This window comes from Triticum urartu, chromosome 6A (genome assembly GCF_056163025.1).
Source record: "Triticum urartu cultivar PI428250 chromosome 6A, HENAU_Tu73, whole genome shotgun sequence".
NCBI lineage: Eukaryota > Viridiplantae > Streptophyta > Magnoliopsida > Poales > Poaceae > Triticum > Triticum urartu.
In genome coordinates this window covers 105,302,911-105,323,436 of record NC_141878.1, presented here as the reverse complement: position 1 = coordinate 105,323,436, position 20,526 = coordinate 105,302,911, and the positions used below count along the sequence as shown (strand labels likewise).

General features: G+C 44.2%; 1 long non-coding RNA gene and 1 pseudogene across 1 annotated transcript; one reads left to right on the top strand and one right to left on the bottom strand.

Annotated features, from left to right (window-relative positions):
• Positions 1-13,709: 13,709 nt before the first annotated feature.
• On the bottom strand, positions 13,710-19,145 carry LOC125515698 (uncharacterized). The gene is made up of 2 exons (XR_007287097.2): positions 18,833-19,145; positions 13,710-14,353 (listed from the first exon to the last, which is right to left on the bottom strand). It is a non-coding gene; the product is annotated as an uncharacterized LOC125515698 (long non-coding RNA).
• On the top strand, positions 14,856-18,209 carry LOC125515697 (tyrosine-sulfated glycopeptide receptor 1 pseudogene; annotated as a pseudogene).
• Positions 19,146-20,526: the final 1,381 nt, after the last annotated feature.

The following is a 20,526-nucleotide window of genomic DNA, read 5'->3' as shown; positions in this document are numbered from 1 at the left end:
GAGTAATTCCATCATAGGCTTGCTGGACGGTGATGGGTTGGATGGGATCTATCATGTAATCGAGTTAGTTTTGTTAGGGTTTGATCCCTAGTATCCACTATGTTCTGAGATTGATGTTGCTCTGACTTTGCTATGCTTAATGCTTGTCACTAGGGCCCGAGTGCCATGATTTCAGATCTGAACCTATTATGTTTTCATCAATATTTGAGTGTTCTTGATCCTATCTTGCAAGTCTATAGTCACCCATTATATGTTATGATCCGTTAACCCCGAAGTGACAATAATCGGGATACTTACCGGTGATGACCGTAGTTTGAGGAGTTCATGTATTCACTATGTGTTAATGCTTTGTTCCGGTTCTCTATTAAAAGGAGGCCTTAATATCCCTTAGTTTCCGTAAGGACCCCGCTGCCACGGGAGGGTAGGACAAAAGATGCCATGCAAGTTCTTTTCCATAAGCACGTATGACTATATTCGGAATACGTGCCTACATTATATCAATGAACTGGAGCTAGTTCTATGTCACCCTAGGTTATGACTGTTACATGATGAACCACATCCGGCATAATTCTCCATCACCGATCCATTGCCTACGAGCTTTCCATATATTATTCTCCGCTTATTTACTTTTCCGTTGCTATTGCTATCATCACTACAAAATACCAAAAACATTACTTTTACTACTATTACCTTTTGCTACCGTTACCACTACTATCATATTACTTGTGGCTCCCCTAGGTTTTGAGAGTATTCTTTGGCTCCCCTTGTGTCGAATCAATAAATTTGGGTTGAATACTTTACCCTCGAAAACTGTTGCGATCCCCTATACTTGTGGGTTATCAGTGACCTCATCTCCACTACTATTAAAAAAGCAAACATGAATTCCCCTACAACCACCAAACTTAATGTACACAAACCAATCAGCACCTTAGGATCTAATCCACGTAGTTAAATCTAACAGTCCTAATTGACTCAGTGGTCTGCCATCCCATCTAATGGCTGAGATTAAATGTTCTGCCACAGGACATCAATCCCACGCATGCCCTTTCACTAGAAAAGATCAATCTCAGGAAAGTCATGCCCTCTCACACGCCTGAAAATTTGGATCGGCCAACGTCGAGATCTTTTATGTCCCTTCCAAATCGCCCCCTCTCTCGCGAGTTGACAGCCCCGCCCCCGCCAGGCGGAAGCTGGAGCAGCAGCGATGGAATGAGGGCACGAGGCGGCGGCGTCAGCAGCAGCAGATCGGCATGAGCAACCATCTCTGTGTGTGTGTGTGTGTGGATCCCCAGCTCAATGACTGCAATACTTTCTCTAACGGTGGGATCGTGACGGCAGCTTCAGAGCACACGGAGATTGGGCGCAACAGCACAGCGTCTCCTCTGCTGGCCACGCCTCTCTGCAGCCTCGGGCCTCACCTCCGGACCGCTGGTGACGGCGAAGGCAAAGACGAGGAGCGTGATGAGCATCAAGCCGGCATGGGGAAGAGGTACAAAGCAAGGAGCTGGCGGGAGGCTCCATTATGCGCCAACGAAGCCCGCCAGGAGGATGAGACTGCCCAGGGTGGACATGAGCTACTAATTAACATTGCCTTCTTGGAGTATATTGTTTTAAAAATAGGAGTTCAATGATCTATATTACCAGCTTCGTCATGGAATGAATGAACGGCTACTTACCGAATATAATCCAGGATGATTGTCATGCATCCTCAGATGCCTGCTCATTGTCAGCTTGCATATGTACATGGGATAAAGTCAGTTTATATCTAACAAAGATATTGCAGAGTGCTTTATTCCTGATACAGGTAAGTAATTGACAGCTTCTTGATTTTATTTCTCGTTAGGATATATAATCATTGAGATGTGAAGTTTGGAGGAATCAAGTCAATGAGATCAATGCAGCAAGATTTGACAAATAGTTTCTCTGAATAGGCTTCTATCCTGAAACATTGCAAGAGAATGAATTGTGATCGTTTTCCTATTATGTACTAGCAGGTAATCACACTTTCCTTTAGCATCTTATTACTCTGTTTTTTGCAACATAATTGTATGTTGTACATGCTCCCCAATTTATGTCTCAGGCCTACTATTCCATAGTTTCCATTGACATATATGAATTGTTATTCTTGAATTTTGCAGGCTCCCCTGATCACCATAGCTGCAAATGCTGGCATTGATGGTGCTATATTTATTGTGAAGCTACTAGAACAAGGTAATGTTAGTTTGGGCCATAATTTCCAGTGGTATCTTGAATATGAGTGAAATGGGTTTTTGAGCACACTGCGGCATGATGTATGCACTTACAATAACTTGAATAGAATAGAAGATCATTTCCATCACTAGCATGCCTCCTACGATCAGGTCCAAGAAATACAAGCATAGATCAAAGTAAACTAGCCAGAAAACCCAGATTATCTATTTCGTCACATGAAAATTATTCTGATGATGGCAAGAGGCATAATGTTGCAAACACGTATATTAGTAGTATATATACTATCAAGGTGGCATTGGGTTTGCAAAGGTGTGGGAGCCTACTAGAACTTGGTGTACATTTATATCATTTTTTTGTGCTTACTATATTTCATTAGCAGGTGAGGGAGCGTGTGGAACTTCCTTTTATTTCCTCATTTTGAAACTGAAACAACTTGCCATTGTATAGGGCCAAACCTTGAAACCGATTAGGTTCTGTATCATAAATAGAGCATAATTATCGTGGATGCAAGTTGGACTCAGCAAGTCGTGTCGAACCGTGAGAAGGCATGGGTCGATGATACAGAGGTTATTGCTTTGGTGACGCTGGAGGCCCTTCAAGGTAAGAGGAGATGCGCCTTGGTGACTCAGAGTCTTAGGTCATCAGTGAGTTTTGCCTCCTATTAGTTGAGCAGTGTATATTGTTAGCTATAAACACTTGAAATATCTCCAATCATGTGTTTCGAGTTCTCACAACTTCCGTATTTTACCATGTTTTGTCACTTCACAAACTTTTACATAACTATTTTGTGAAAGTATGCAAAGTTCTGGTTTAGACACGTAATGCTGAATTCTGAACCAAAATGATCACAAGTATTTGCTTGTTGTACTAATCTCATTTTGTTCATAGCCTTCATTACTGATTATTTACTCTTGTCACAAGGAAATGGCAAACTTATAGGTATTTTAATCTAAAAATTCAAATGCCATGTTTAGGGAAGATGGTGAGCTTCTCACTATTGATAATTTTATTATGTTGAAACAAGAAGATACGGATGAGCTATGATAAGGAGTGTTAGGGGGTTGGACGACACAACATAAAATGATATTTTTAATAACAAAGTCTATTTTCTTCAAAAACTTTGTTGCACTAATCTTATAAGCTTCGCTTGACTTCGGATGTATGTATTAGCTGTGTTTAATTCCACTCATAGTCATGTTGTCGCAGTGCCACTTACTGGCTTATGTGATTCATTTTAGTTCCACGCTGTTCTTTTGAGCATGGGGTTAAAAATTTAATTAATGATGGTAATGATTTTGATTGATTCACTTAAGTTGTTAATTATTTTGATTTGGATGCCACTGTTCAGGCTTCTGATACTGGTCAACTGGTGACAGTTTTGAACCCACCTGGTTCATTCCTTGTATTGGGAACATGTACCAAATTTGCTTCCACACATAAATATGTTATTTTTTCTTGCCAGCAATGTAGTAGATGAACATGCTATGTATTTTTCTCTGCTTTACAATTATTAGTAATCTACCTTGCCTCTGTGGAAAGGTAAAATTTAGTGCTTTTGGTGTATTTCAATTAGGATTGGAAAGCAAAACCTATGGGTGAGCTTCAGCATTCAGTATTACATCAACATATCCTTTTTTTTTGCTAATGAACACTTCTGGTTATAATATATCTATATCAGGAGGATAGTCAAGATATTTCTGTAGTACAGAATATAATTTTTATATTGACCGCAAAAGAAAAATCGAACCACATTTGAGCTTCTGGACCTTGGGGTAACTCGATGACCACTTATGATATTATAACTACCTTCCCTACTCAGTTTGACATTTGGTTTCTCATACAGGAAATTGTTAATAAGTTGCATCAACGAGATGGAATGAGCTTACTTGATTAGTACTTGATGCAATTATTCTTGGTTGTAAGTAAAAGACTTACATTTCTGCTAACCTATATGTAATATGTGCGTTCATACTCAAGGATAATTGCTAAAGTGATGACCACGGCCTTAAGGTCAGCATTTGTAATGGATGAGTACTTATCTGTGTGAGCAAATATACTCATGGACAATTCCTTTGTGTTAATAACTGCAGTTATGCTTGAATTAGCAGCAGTTCATGTTATGTAACTGTTATTTTGGTTGACCCAAATTTTGTGATGTAATAATAATTCGTAAGCAATGGAATTCCGACTCAAGTTCGCAATGGTTAATGTAATACACAATAACATGTCACTGCTGCATGAAAATTCAAGAAAAGTGCCAAACTTTTTTTCCTACAGCTACAACGCTTACTGTATACTACGGGAGAGCAAAGACAATGCAAGTTAATGGTGAGGTGAACTACCATATCACATTTATTTTGTTGAAATATTTGTTTAGTATGAAATGAAAGGAAATATGCTTGGACCTAGAGAGTGATGGGGTGGAGAATGTCATCCCTAACCTATTAGTGATGCGTTCTTCAAACCACAAGGGGTCTTGATGCAAGATCAGTGTATCAATTTCCCCCCTAAAATTATACGTGCATTGCACGTGCACACTTACTAGTGATCACAAGGCAACAACTTTATGATTGTGCCAAATACTTGCGGAAATCGGTTCTTTATGTCAAAGTACTTCCTAAAATTTGTATTTTTATGTCCAAATACTTGATGAAATGGGTTCTTACATGCCTTAATAATTGCTGAAATTACTTATTTTATTTCTCAAAGGCTTGCTGAAAAGACGAACCATTCCTTAACAAGAATATTACTCATTATAATGAGATGATGATTATAGCTGGAGGAAGCATGGCCATAGGTTCTTCAAGATTAACCACTCATTACAAACCGATTTGGATTTCCATGCTCATTAGTATCCCTATTTGGTTGACAATCATTGTGTTGCAATGGCATTTAGGGTGTTGGAGAAGGCTCAAAAGATGGTTTGGGTTTCTAGGTATGTGAAGAGTACCTTTCCTGAAGCCGAAGCATTTGAGTGCATATGTGGTGTTTGTCTTGTGCTTTTGATGACAACCTGTTAACTACGGGTTGTATGGACTTCCTCTTTTGATTACAACCAGAACATTGAACTATGAGTTATGTAATTTTAGGTTCTAGTACTCTATGGAATGTTGAACTATGAGTCCCACACACTTGTGTTACATATGGAATGTTCAACTATAAGTTCTATGCACGAACTTGTGTTACATCCGGAATGCTGAACTATGATAGTTCTTATAAAAGGATTAAATCCTTTTTCTTTCAATATCATATTGAGGAGTTTTTTCAGGATCAATCACGCCGCTTTATTTAAATTAAAAGTCTCGGATCTCCTCAGAGACCACATCTAAAACAAATTCGGGAGGCATCATCAGCCATAACTTACAAAGCTCTTCCCCTACCCCTACCTTAGCCAACTTATGGAATGTTGAAGTTTAAGTTAAATGGTATTCTATTGCCTTACATTGAAAATTTACAAATTGTGAGGTAATCTCACCTCCTAAGTCAAAAATGTCGCTACAGTCTTTATTCATCACCCGTCCCTTGAATCAAACATTAGAATGGCTATGGCAACCATGTTCCATCCTTCAAGGTTCAAACAAAACAAAATTTAGATTTACCTCAAAACCAAACTGCCGGTGTACTGTAACTTGGGTATTTGGTACCCTAAATTATGCACAGGTAGTAGTAGCTTTCCCGACGGTAAGGGCTTGCCGAGGGATGACTCTGACCAACATTCAAGACTTGGTTTTCAAAACCATGAAGAAGACCTCCAGGCAGATGATCGAGAAGTACTAAGGTAGTACTGAAGATCAAGACTCAAGTTGTCGGCAAGCTGCACACTGGCAAATGAAGGCCCGACAAACTCCGTGCCGACAAACTCCCTCTGCATGTCCATCTCTCCACCTCACTGACCAGCTAGTCGCTTGTCAATAGGTGTCGAGCGGGCAGGCGGTTAGGTGAAACTCGCCGGCGCACGTGTCAGCACGCCGCCTGAAGACCAACTTCAATGACACCCGTCCCAGGGTCATGGCGAAGAAATAGGAGGTAGATGGACAAACGGCACAAAAGGAGAGACACTTCCTTGTTGGAGCTCATCCCCAGCATGACACCTCACGCCGCATTTATCGCTTTTGTCCTAATCCGGCAGGATTAGGCATGATAGCACTTTAGCCACTATCCACCTCATGTAATTACCATTTGTTGGAAATATGAGCAATTTACCAAATGATTTTATTAACAGAAATACTAGATAAAGCACGACTAGTATAGCAGTGATAAAACAAGCCATGCAATTTGACAAAGAGAAGATAAACAACATCTTCATATATGAACTGTAACTAAACATATCTAGAGCAGACAGTATAGCAAGTTGCATATTGAAATAGAGCCTAACATATCTAGGGCAAACACTAGAACAAGGAACTGTAGCATGGCCTCTAATAGAAAGAGGAAGAACACATACGGGACAGCAGCAGCAGAAGCGCTGGACTTGGGGTCGGTGTCCCCACCAGCCATGTCGTCGAGGAGGTCTTCGACGTTGGGGAAGAAGTTGTCGTCGGGGAAGTAGTCGTCGGAGTCCGGGGCGCCCGTGATGAAGAAGTCAGTGGTCGTGCGAAGCGCTCCCCAAAAACCTTATCACCCTTCTCCCGTACAGGACTCAAAAGGTGCGGTTTCGGAGGCCTACTGTCCCGACCTGTGGTGCATGCCGCAAGTCGGGATGAGGAAGATCGTAGCAGTAGCTCAGTGGTCAGGAATTTGGAGGCGAGAGGGTTGTGTTGTTCTGGTGCGTCTCTCTGGGAGGAGCGACCTCCCTTTTATAGGCACAAGAGAAGAAGGCGAGAGGGCAGCGACGGGAGGTGAAACGAAGAGCGGGAGGCGAAGTGAACAGGCAGCAAACGAAGAGGTGCGTCGTTCGTATTCAACCTCCACTTCAACAAAAATGTTTCAGCTCCCGTGTGACCGTTCGTATACCCGCCGTGCGTGGCAAAAATTTAGACATCGGCTCGGCTCATTCTCGCAACCCGTGGCGCGGCGACGGGCGGCGGAGGAGGAGCGCGCGTGGATGTCCCTCTTGTTCTCATGCTCATACAAGTGGGGAAAGAACCTCCCTTATAAAGAGGTCCAACTCCCTCTAAACTAGCACTGTGGGACTAAACTTTAGTAGTGCCCCTTGCCTTGCACGAATGGGCTAAGTGTGCCTCTAGGATTTATTAGGAATTTCTGAAATTATTATTAGTTTGGCCCATAAATAGACAAAACTCCAGCAATCCCCCACCAGATCCTAGAGGCACATAGAATTTGCCATTAGTTCCAAAACATTGTTTTATATACCGGTATTGAAGTGGAGACTGTTAAGTTGAATTTCCACCTAGAACTCTATGCTACACTAGTAAGCAACTTGAACAGTGGACTGGGCCTTGAACTGCAAGTTTTCTGCGAATCTAGCTTCACACAAAGCCTTGACCGATACTAGGCTACCGTGGGTATTCCCCACGGGTGGAGCTTATGTGTCATACTCCATGACCTTTCATGAGTTTACTAGAGAGAACCCTACTCTCATAGATTGCGACGTTTGACAATCAGACTCATATAGGTGTGTTCTTCAAAAGATGTTCTGTAGAGCAACATCTCTGCTTAAATGAGCCACTTAGATCACATTAAGATATACATCAACCTGCCATGCAGATTTAGGAGAGTATTGCATCTTCATGGAGTGGTATTGTTAACAGTAAGGATACTCTCCTCTCAGTTGACCAACAACTTTTCTTCCCCATCTAATTCATGGGATCTCCGATCACATAGACTAGGTTACCACTTTGAACAACTCATATTGTGGGTCTCATACCCATCTCCCTCGATGCATTATCTATCACATTACGTGATAGACCCTTAGTAAAAGGATCTGCCAGATTTTTAGACGTTTGGATATAATCCAATGTAATAACTCTGGAGTTTTTCATTTTCCTGACAGACTTTAACCTTCTTTGAACGTGTCTGGATGACTTCATGTTATCCTTTGAGCTGCTCACTTTTGTGATCACAATTTGATTGTCGCAGTTCATAAGGATACCCGGTACAGGTTTCTCAACAACCGGCAAGTCATTCAAGAGCCGACGAAGCCAATCTACTTCGACCGTAGTTGTATCTAGTGCTGTGAGTTCTGCTTCCGTTGTTGACCTCGTTAAGATGGTCTGCTTGCAATACTTCCAAGAAACAGCGCCACCTCCATGAGTGAATACATATCCGCTCGTGGCCTTTATCTCATCAGCATCTGAGATCCAATTTGAGTCACTATACCCTTCAAGCACCTTTGGGTGCCCGGTGTAGTGAATTCCATAATTCGCAGTGCCTTTCAAATAACGCAAAACCCTCTCTAGAGCTTTCCAATGCACATCTCTTGGTTTTGAGACAAATCGACTCAGTTTGCTAACAGCAAAAGAGATGTTAGGTCTTGTAGCACTGGCTAAGTACATAAGTAAGCCAATAATCTGAGAATATTTCAATTGATATCTAGCAATTCTTCGATTATTTCGAAGCAACACACTGGCATCATATGGTGTTGGAGAGGGCTTGTAGTCACTGTAGCCAAAGCGACTCAAGATCTTTTCCACATAGTGAGATTGAAGCAATGTAATCCCACCATCATCGTCTCTCAACAACTTGATGTTCAGAATGACATCAGCCACTCCTAAATCCTTCATCTCAAAACAGCGAGATAGGAAATCCTTGACCTCCTTAATAACATTCAGATTTGTTCCGAAAATCAATATGTCATCAACATACAAGCAAAGGACAACTCCCTCGCCCCCACCATGGCGATAGTACACACATTTGTCAGCTTCGTTCACAACAAAGCCTGCAGCTGTTAAAGTTCCTTCAAACTTCTCATGCCACTGTTTGGGTGCTTGGTTGAGTCCATACGTAGACTTCAGCAACTTGCACACTTTCCCTTCCTGACCATCTATTACAAACCCATCTGGTTGTTCCATATAAATTTCCTCGTCCAACTCTCCATTTAGGAAAGTAGTCTTAACATCCATTTGATGAACGAGAAGACCATGTGAGGCAGCTAGTGAAAGTAGAACTCGAATAGTGGTCAGCCGAGCCACAGGTGAGTAAGTATCAAAGAAGTCTTCACCTTCCTTTTGGATATAACCCTCATCCACGAGCCGAGCCTTGTACTTTTCAATAGAACCATCAGGCCTAAGCTTCTTCTTGAATACCTATTTGCATCCTATAGGTTTGCATCCATAAGGACGATCAGTTATCTCCCAAGTTTCATTCGCCAAGATGGAATCCATCTCGCTATGAACCACTTCCTTCCAGTAGTCAGCATCTTCAGATGCATAGGCCTCTAAAATAGAACTGGGAGTGTCATCTATGAGATACACAAGAAAATCATCACCAAAGGACTTTGCAGTCCTTTGTCTCTTGCTCCTAGTAGGAACTTCATTGTTCTCCTCCACAGGATTTTCAAAGTGTTCCATCGAAATGGCAGGTTTAGTAATTGTAACTGGTTCCTGATTCGATGAACTAGGCATCTCCTGATTAGATGAGGTAGCCATATCCTTCATGGGAAAGATATCTTCAAAGAAAGTCGCATCATTCGACTCCATGATCATACCGACATGCATGTCAGGTACCTCAGACTTTACAACCAAGAACTATAACTGATACTATGAAAAGCATAACCCAGGAAAACACAATCCACAGTTTTTGGTCCAAGTTTGCGCTTCTTTGGAATTGGCACATTGACTTTCGCCAAACAACCCCAGGTTCGTAGATAAGAGAGCTTTAATCTTTTCTTCTCCCATTCCTCGAATGGAGTTATCTCTTTGTTCTTTGTGGGAACTCGGTTTAGGACATGACAAGCAGTCAATATCGCCTCCCCCACCATGCCTTGGAGAGACCCGATGTGTCTAACATGGCATTAACTAAATCAGTTAGAGTACGGTTCTTTCTTTCGGCTACCCCATTTGACTAAGATGAATAGGGAGGCGTCCTCTCATGGATTATACCATGTTCCGCACAAAAAGCATCAAATTCATTGGAAAAATACTCTCCAACATGGTCGGACCTAAGCCTCCTGATTTTCCGATCAAGTTGGTTTTCCACTTCAGCTTTATAGATCTTGAAAAAGTTCAAAGCCTCATCCTTAGATTTCAAAATATACACACGGCAATATCTAGTGGAGTCGTTAATTAATGTCATGAAATATTTCTTTCCACCTTTTGTCAAAACGCCATTCATTTCACATAGATCTGAATGTATGAGCTCTAGTGGTGCAAGATTTCTCATTTCTGCAGTCGTGTGAGACTTACGAGGTTGCTTAGCTTGCACATAAACTTGACACTTAGATCCCTTGACAGTGGTGAAACTAGGGATTAAGTTCAACTTCGCTAGTCGCGACATGCAACCAAAGTTAACATGACAAAGACGTGAATGCCACACATTTGATTCACTATTGTTGCAAACAAGATTAACAACTTTATTGCAAACGTCTGACAAGGATAAACGAAACAGGCTTCCTGACTCATAGCCTTTACCAACAAAGGTTCCCTACTTGGATATTACAAATTTATTTGACTCAAAGACAAGCTTATGGACATCTCTACATGGAAGAGACCCGCTAACAAGATTTTTATTGGCGGAGGGGGCATAATGCACGTTCTTCAGCCGCACGATCTTCCCCGAAGTAAACTTCAGATCGACCGTGCCAACACCACGAACAGAAGCACTTATACCGTTGCCCATCAGCACGGTTGAAGTCCCTGCGGTCTGATAAGACGAAAACATGGATATATCACCGCATACATGCACATTAGCACCCATGTCAATTAACCAATCAGGAGAATGACATACTGAAAGAATAGTGGGAGATATACCATACCCAGCATCCTTCATGTCAGATCTCCAATGACAATATTAGCGGTCTTGTCGCCTTTCCCAGGGTGACGCTTGTCATAGCGATTAGGGCAACTAGGAGCCCAATGATCAGGATCCCCACACACATGACAAACACCTTTCTTCTTGTCATTATTCTTCTTGAAGATCTTGTGTTGCACAGCCTTGTTCTTCCCATCAAACTTTGCTTTACCATCAAAATTTGCCCTTGTTCTTGAACTTGTGGGGCTGGAAGTTTTGTTTCTGTACCAGATTGGCACTAGATCCTCCCTCAATACCTCGAGCACGTGTATCCTTTGCTCTCGCCTTTTCTTCCACATCAAGAGTACCAATGAGATCCGGAACGGAAAACTCCTGCCTCTTATGCTTCAGTAAGGTAGCAAAGTTCCTCCACGAAGGAGGAAGCTTAGTGATGATACCTCCAGCAACAAACTTGTCTGGTAGCATACAATTGAATGCTCAAGTTCTCTAGCAAATGACTGTATCTCATGAGCTTGCTCAACCACGGAGCGCTCTTCAGTCATCCTGTAATCATAGAATTGCTCCATGATGTACAACTCAGTGCCAGCATCCGAGACCCCAAACTTGGCCTCGAGTGCGTCCCACATATCTTTTCCATTGTCAATTGACGCATAAGCATCAACTATGTTCTCACCAAGAACACTCAAGAGAGCAGCCTTAAACAGAGTATTCATTTTCTGAAAAGCTTGTTCCTGTTGGGCATCATACTCCCCTTCATGTTTGCCAAGCGTGGCGTCATAACAACTTATGGTTTGAAACCATAAGACTGCTTTCACGCGCCACCTCTTATAGTGGATACCCTCAAACATAGAAGGTCTCATGGAAGCAGCAAAACCACTTGGGGTAAATTGCCTATGATAAAGGTTTTTGGATTGTTGGAAATATGAGCAATTTACCGAATGATTTTATTAACAGAAATACTAGATAAAGCACGGCTAGTATAGCAGTGATAAAACAAGCCATGCGATTTGATAAAGAGAAGATAAACAACATCTTCATATATGAATTGGAACTAAACATATCTAGAGCAAACAGTATAGCAAGTTGCATATATGAAATAGAGCCTAACATATCTAGGGCAAACACTAGAACAAGGAACTGTAGCAGGGCCTCTAATAGAAAGAGGAAGAACACGTACGGAACGGCAGCAGCAGAAGCGCTGGACTTGGGGTCGGTGTCCTCGCCAGCCATGTCGTCGAGGAGGTCGTCGACGTTGGGGAAGAAGTCGTCGTCGGGGAAGTAGTCGTCGGAGTCCGGGGCGTCCGTGACGAAGAAGTCAGTAGTCGCGCGAAGCGCTCCCCCAAAACCTTATCATCCTTCTCCCGTACAGGACTCAAAAGGTGCGGTTTCGAAGGCTTACTGTCCCGACCTGCGGTGCACGCCGCAAGTCGGGATGGGGAAGATCGTAGCAGTAGCTCAGTGGTCAGGAACTTGGAGGCGAGAGGGTTGTGTTGTTCTGGTGCGTCTCTCTGGGAGGAGCGACCTCCCTTTTATAGACGCAAGAGAAGAAGGCGAGAGGGCAGCGACGGGAGGTGAAACGAACAGAGGGAGGCGAGCAGACGAAGAGGTGCGCCGTTCGTATTCAATCTCCACTTCAGCAAAAACATTTCAGCTCTCGTGTGACCGTTCGTATACCCGTCGTGCGTGGCAAAAATTTACACATCAACTCATTCCCGCAACCCGCGGCGTGGCGAGGCGGGCGGCGGAGGAGGAGCGCGCGTGGATGTCCCTCTTATTCTCATGCTCATACAAGTGGGGAAAGAACCTCCCTTATAAAGATGTCCAACTCCCTCTAAACTAGCAACGTGGGACTAAACTTTAGTAGTGCCCCTTGCCTTACACGAATGCGCTAAGTAAGCCTCTAGGATTTATTAGAAATTTCTGAAATTATTATTGAGTTGCCCATAAATAGATAAAATTTCAGCACCATTTTGCCATTGTTGTGACCCCTTGATCTATAAAAAGAGGCTCATGGCCACCTTTTCAAAGGTCGACACTTTGCTTAATTACGCGTAGCAGCTGCACTCCTTTGTAATCTTTGTTCATACATAATCAATTCATCAAAGCAGGAGTAGAGTTTTACACCTCACAGTTCCCTGAACCTGAGTAAACTTTGTGTGTCTCTGCTGAATCTGCTCTTTGTGGATTGTTGATCCCCGCAGCCGTACCGCAAAAGGTCCTTTGCCGGTCCCATAGATTAACGTACGTCGACACAAACCCATCCTAAAGCCACCGGAGGCAAGAGGAACGTCGCCGTCGGAGGCGACAAGAATGGCCATGAGAAAAGCTCCTCGCAGACGACCACAAGATACCTGCCCCATGTCGTAACGGCAAGTACAAATTTCGCCGGAATACCGTTCCATGCACCGTAGCGAGATCCTTTCTCTGAATTGTACTCCATCCCGCCCGAGACCGAACATGTCTTTGACGATTTACATGCCCTCACGAAGTGTAGGATTATTCTGTTGGTTTACGCGTGCACGTGTGCATTCATGTGTGAATTTCTGTTTGTGTTTCAAGAAAAGGTCCTACCTCTTCTTCTTCTTTTTTTCCTTTGATGATAGCTCAAAGCAGCCCTTTTATATGAAAAAAAAACTCAAAGCAGCCCCCGTTTGTTTTCTCACAAGACAGTCAAGACAGGAGCCAGCAGCCAGCCAGGCGCGTGGAGCCTGTCAAGTTGACCTTACACAACTGGCCAGACCAATCACAACTCGCTTCTTACTGACCACATCAGCAGCGCTGGATTAGCTGTCTGCAAAGTAAAAAAAAATTGGTGTGGTGCTGGCCCATTTGCGCAGGACGTTCATTGTACCGACCGCGACTGATGATGTAGAGCCACGAAACAAAGAAGCAACTGGTCCAACTTGAAACCAGAAACACGCCTGCTCCATCGGCATCACCATAGTCTAAAAACGCAGAGAAATCCGTAGAAAACGTTCAAAAGCAGCGTGTCTCCGCTCATCTGCTCAGCGTGTCGCCTTGCCCTCCACACGCGCCTTCTCCGAAGTCATGCTCACACGCTCGCCCTCCACTTGTATGCTCTTCTCCAAAATCATCCGCCTCCACGTGTTGACCGCGACACTGCCGGCGGCGTTCAACTACGCAGTTCCCTCTCGACGCTGTTGCCTCGCCGATCACATACTGTAAAACGGTCTCATCTCTCCGCGATAGACTAGTCCTTTGCTGCTGCAGTGCTGCTCATGGGCAAAAGGATGGTGAATTTACTCTTCAGTTTCTGTCACCAAATAACACAGCAGAGCAAGATAAGGTAATCCAGTTAGGACAGCGATGTCAGAGCAAGTAAATTAAACGTGTGACATAACGGACCATCAAGGACTTGATCAAGACTGACCGCTAAGCGTTAACCCACCAGGATAGGAGAAGTGATGCGAGATCAATTAAACTAAATGCGTGCAGTAACAGATCATTATAAGTACTCAGTACTTAATCATGGATGCCTGCTAACTATTAACACGGCAATCCATGAGCAAAAAGTCAACTTACCGACAGGCGATCGCAGGCGAAAATGTCAAGGTGTGAACGTGGACGATGATGCACCGGATAGGCAATAGCAGCCAATCCTTGACCCATTTCTCTTTCCTTCGCCTGAGAGCGACCTGAGAACAGAGGATCAAACAAAAAGGAGCCGTGAGCAGCTTGTGTCCCGTTCCTCTCGTGCTCTTTCTTCACCAGCCCGGCCATTCATTGGTTCCCTTCGCTAGCTTCCTCAGAAAGCCATGCAGATGCAGCCACGACATTGCCCAAGCAGGAGGCCTTTCCTCGGCCTGGCGCTCTTGCTGCTGGTCCTCGTCTTGGTCTCGCCGGCCAGCTCCTGCACGGAGCAGGAGAGGAGCTCCCTCCTCCAGCTCCTCGCTGGGCTCTCGCGGGACAACGGGCTCACGGCGTCCTGGCAGAGGGACACGGACTGCTGCACGTGGGAAGGGATCACCTGCGGCGGTCCCGATGGGGCGGTCACTGGTGTTTCGCTGGCTTCTCGAGGCCTCAAGGGATCCATCTTGCCGTCCCTGGGTAACCTCACCGGCCTCCTCCGCCTCAACCTGTCACGCAACTCGCTGTCTGGCGGCTTGCCGCTGGAGTTGGTGTCGTCCAGCAGCATCGTCGTCCTTGAAGTCAGCTTCAACCGCCTGACTGGAGGCCTGAGCGAGCTGCCACCTTCAACACCTGCGCTGCCTCTGCAGGTACTGAACATCTCGAGCAACCTGTTTACAGGAAGGTTTCCATCTGTTATATGGGAGGTGATGAAGAGCCTGGTTGCACTCAATGCCAGCACCAACAGCTTTACTGGGCAGATACCAATTAAGCCCTGTGTGAGTGCGCCATCTTTGGCCGTGCTCGAACTCAGTTTTAATGAATTCAGTGGAAATATCCCTCCAGGGCTCAGTAATTGCTCCGTCCTCGAACTGCTCGGCGCTGGCTACAACAACCTCAATGGGACTCTTCCGGACGAGCTCTTCAAAGTTACCTCGCTAGAGCACCTCTCTTTACCTAGCAATGGTTTAGAAGGAGCTATCAATGGCATCAGCAAGCTCAAGAATCTGATCACCCTTGATCTTGGGGGGAATGGGCTCAGCGGCAGTATTCCAGAGTCTATAGGTGACCTGAAGAGATTGGAGGAGCTGCATTTGGAGCACAATAACATGTCAGGGGAGCTGCCATCAGCTCTGAGCAACTGCACAAATCTCGTAACAATTGACCTCAAGAGCAACCAGTTCATTGGAGAACTTACCAAGGTCAACTTCACAAGCCTGCCCAATCTGAAAGTTTTGGATCTTCTCTACAACAACTTCACCGGCACAGTTCCAGAAAGCATATACTCCTGCAGCAGGCTGATTGCACTGAGGCTATCTCACAACAAATTCCATGGCCAGTTGTCAGAAAGAATAGGCAATCTGAAGTCTCTCTCATTCCTATCACTTGTTAAAAACTCCCTTACAGATATCACAAGAACACTTCAGATCCTTAGGAGTTGCAGGAGCCTCACCACCCTTCTTATCGGATTCAACTTCAAGGATGAGACCATGCCAGAGGATGTTAGCGTTGAGGGTTTTGAGAATCTCCAGGTTCTTTCTATAAATGATTGTTCATTGTCTGGAAAAATACCTGATTGGTTATCAAAGCTGCCAAATTTGGAGATGTTATTTTTACACGACAATCAGCTCACTGGACCAATACCTGACTGGATCAGCAGCCTAAACTTGCTCTTCTATCTAGACTTAATGAACAACAGCCTTACAGGGGAAATTTCGAGTTCCTTAATGGATATGCCAATGCTAAAGTCGGACAAAACTGCACCTAAGGTCTTTGAGCTGCCTGTTTATAATAAGAGCCCATTTATGCAATATCTCATGCCCAGTGCTTTTCCTAAAGTACTGAATCTAGGGATAAATAACTTCACTGGCATGATACCTGAGAAGATTGGTCAGTTGAAAGGACTCATTTCCCTCAACCTGAGCTCCAACCAACTATCTGGAGAGATCCCAGAAGCAATCAGCAACCTCACGAGCCTGCAGGCGCTCGACTTGTCTGGTAATCATCTCATTGGTACAATTCCAGCTGCATTAAACAATCTGCACTTCCTTTCGACATTCAACATTTCCAATAATGACCTAGAAGGGTCTATTCCAGATATGGGCCAGCTTAGCACGTTTCCAAATTCTAGCTTTGATGGCAACCCAAAATTGTGTGGTCGTATGCTTGTAAACCATTGCAGCTCAACTGAAACACCTCTGATCACCCAGAGACAAAAGAAAAAGAAGGGTATTTTTGCACTTGCATTTGGTGTGTTTTTTGGAGGGCTGGCCATTCTTTTCTTGCTGGCTCGTCTCCTTGTCTTGCTCAGGGGTACAAATTTCATGAGCAAAAGGCAGAGCAACAACAACAATGACATAGAGGCAACATCTTCAAATCTCAATTCAGAATACTCCTTGGTGATGGTTCCACGAGGCAAGGGAGAACAAAACAAACTCACACTGACGGATCTCCTGAAAGCTACAAAGAACTTTGACAAGGATCATATCATTGGCTGTGGAGGCTATGGGCTAGTCTACAAGGCTGAGCTACCTGATGGCTCAAAGGTCGCCATAAAAAAGCTCAATAGTGAAATGTGTCTGATGGAAAGGGAATTCAGTGCAGAGGTTGATGCACTCTCCACGGCAGAGCATGACAATCTTGTACCATTCTGGGGTTACTGCATACAGGGAGATTCAAGACTGCTGATATACTCCTACATGGAGAACGGCAGCCTGGATGATTGGCTTCACAACAGGGACACAGATGACAACTCATTTCTTGACTGGCCAATACGGCTGAAGATTGCACAAGGAGCAAGTCAGGGTCTATCTTACATCCACGATGGATGCAAGCCTCACATTGTTCACCGTGACATCAAGTCGAGCAACATCCTACTGGACAAAGACTTCAAAGCTTATGTTGCAGACTTTGGGCTATCCAGATTGATCTTCCCCAACAGAACTCATGTGACGACTGAGTTGGTCGGTACTCTCGGTTACATACCCCCAGAGTACGGGCAGGGATGGGTAGCCACACTGAGAGGTGATATGTACAGTTTTGGTGTGGTCCTGCTTGAACTGGTCACGGGGAGGCGGCCTGTTCAAATCTGTCCCAGGTCAAAAGAGCTTGTCAAGTGGGTACAGGAGATGAGATCCAAAGGGAAGCTGATTGAAGTTCTGGATCCAACGCTTCGAGGCACAGGATATGAAGAGCAGATGCTGAAGGTGCTTGAAGTTGCTTGCCAGTGTGTCAACCACAATCCTGGAATGAGGCCAGCCATACAGGAGGTGGTATCTTTCCTGAACAGCGTAGATGCTAACCTTCAGAAGCAAAATTCAGTTAGCTCACAATGTAGATAGCAAATTATGCTGCAGTGTGCAGAGTAGATCTTATAGTTTATAAGCAAGAGCTGCAAGTTCTGTGCTCACTAGCCTGATTAGTTCTTTTGTACAGATTGTGACCTGGCCCTATACGGAAATCTTGTAATTCATCTCCTCTTCCCCTCTTCGCAACACAAACTGTGTGCCATGAGTAATGATAACGAGCAGTTGCTCGGTTCATCGATCCCCAACATTCTCCTTCTAAATTGTGCATAGAAAGAGCAGACAAACTGAAAAAATTCCGGCCATTACTAGTAGGAGACAATCGTAGGGTGACCGTGGCGGAAACAAAAGTACTGAATACTAAATCAACACGGGTAAAATCATCAAGTTGGCTAATTCGATGGTCCAACGGTGGGATGAGCAAACAAATGGATCGAGAACATCACCACAAAACGGATTGGAAATAGGACCTGCAAAACGGCTAGTTAGAACACCAAAATTGCCACCAAATGCTAAGGCTCGACCCATCAGCAAGTCTCTGTGGTGATCTCGTCCACTGCAAGTCGCAACCTACAATGTGGTGTGTATAAGAGCTAAATCCTGAAACCTAGAAGGGGCAGACCAGCAAGAGGCACCCATACCGAGACCGATAACCTACGGCGTTTCCGAATGCTGCCAAGAGATTCGGCTTCCTCCGGTATCTCAATGGCTTAGAGGCACCCTTATCACCGGAACAGACCTCTCGCGCAGCGGCAGCGGCGGCGACGCCTGGAGCAACGCGGCGCAACGAGCAAACTGAAATGCAGCTAACGCGGGCGGAGTAAAGAGTAAGGAACCCGAGGCGAGGGTGCGGTGATCACCTGACCGCGGCAGTCGCGGTCCGTCCTGCGCGGCCGCGAGGCGGCGCCGCGGCGCCGCCGTTCGCCGGTTCCAGAGTTGCAGGGGGTCTCATCTGCGGGGGAAATATACGAGAGAAAAGAAAAAGGGAAAAAGAAAGAAAAAGACCCCCGGTACCTGGCCAATATGGGCCGTGCTTTTAAGCCCGGCCCGGCACGATCCACGTGCTATTTTTTAGGACCATTTCGGCATTTTTAAACTAAAAAAATGCCCCATAAGACCGAAAATCAACTTGGGCCGACACTTGCGTGTGACATTGCGAGGCTAATCCGCGAGGTAAAGCCTTCGGGCCAGCACGACACGACCCTTTTATAAAAAGGCTATATGGGATGGGGCTACCCATATGACCAGGTATGGCAGTAGTTATGATATACAGATCACATGTGGGTCCCACATGTCGATGTATGATCTGTTTTGGTGGGCGCTGCTTAGCCCGTGGGCTGTGTGAGGGGTCCAAAGGTCCACGAGATAACAACAACTTGAGCTACACCCGAAGAAAGGTGACTACGGGATGAAGAGCGGCAATATTGAGGAGGCATTTCGGGAAAGGTCGTCGTTGCAACCGCTTTGCTGTGAGTGCTCCTCCCTTGCCGCCATCATCAACATCATTGAGATTGCTCCTCTTCCGTCGTTGTGGTCATTACCATAGCAGCGGGGGCTCCTCCTTCTCATCTCAACCCTAGAAAAAGTATTGGATCCTACGTCGTCGCTTTCACCGTTGTTATCCTCCTCCTTTCGGCCACGCCAAGAGATAGGGCGAGGGTTGTACCTCCTTGCGTTCACAATGGTGTAATGCGTTTTTAATCGAGCTACTTAATTTTGCAGTATATTTTTTGTTTACTTATAGAGTAAATAACGTGTTAGTCCATTACCTAAAATTGAAAGCATACTTTAGTTTATATAAATTCAAAAACTATATAGTTTATGCATCCATTGAAGTTGATCCATGGCAATAATGAAAAAAACACAAATAAGGGTTTCCTTATTAGATATCCCGATGGTAATAAACAAAATGTGGTTGTTTACCCAGATTCATAAGTATGATGAGCTAAGTCTGCGTCAGGAAAAAAAATAGAAGAAGTATCACTTGCTGGGGGGGGGGGGATATAAGTCAGTTGGTAGAGCTCCGCTCATGATGGTCCACTCTCTCCAACACTGACAAAAGACCCTAGTACACATCATATTGAAACAGATATAGACCATGAGACCGAGTCAAAGGTCTTGACCACATGCACCTTTGATGGAGGCCATTTAGATTTTCGAAAGAAACATGCTCCCTTTGTTTTTATTTATTTAGTCTATGTATTAACTTTGCCTGAAGTCATTTTTTGTAACGTTTGATCAAGTTTATAGACAACAATATAAACATTTACAATAACAAATTTATATAATGTGACAATATTTAAATGATGAAACCCATGGTATTAATTTGATGGTGTGTATGTTCTTTTTACAAACTTTATGAAAATTTATAAAAAAAATGATTTTAAACAAAGCTAATGTGCGGGTAAACAAAAACGGATATCTAAGTTCGAATTTTAAACAAAGTGGTTCATCACATTTTACCTTCGCTGACCCTAGTCAATATTTTTCACGAAACCCCATGAAAAATCATCTCTTCTAATTTTAGGCCCTTGCCCTGTCTTCCCCGTGCTCC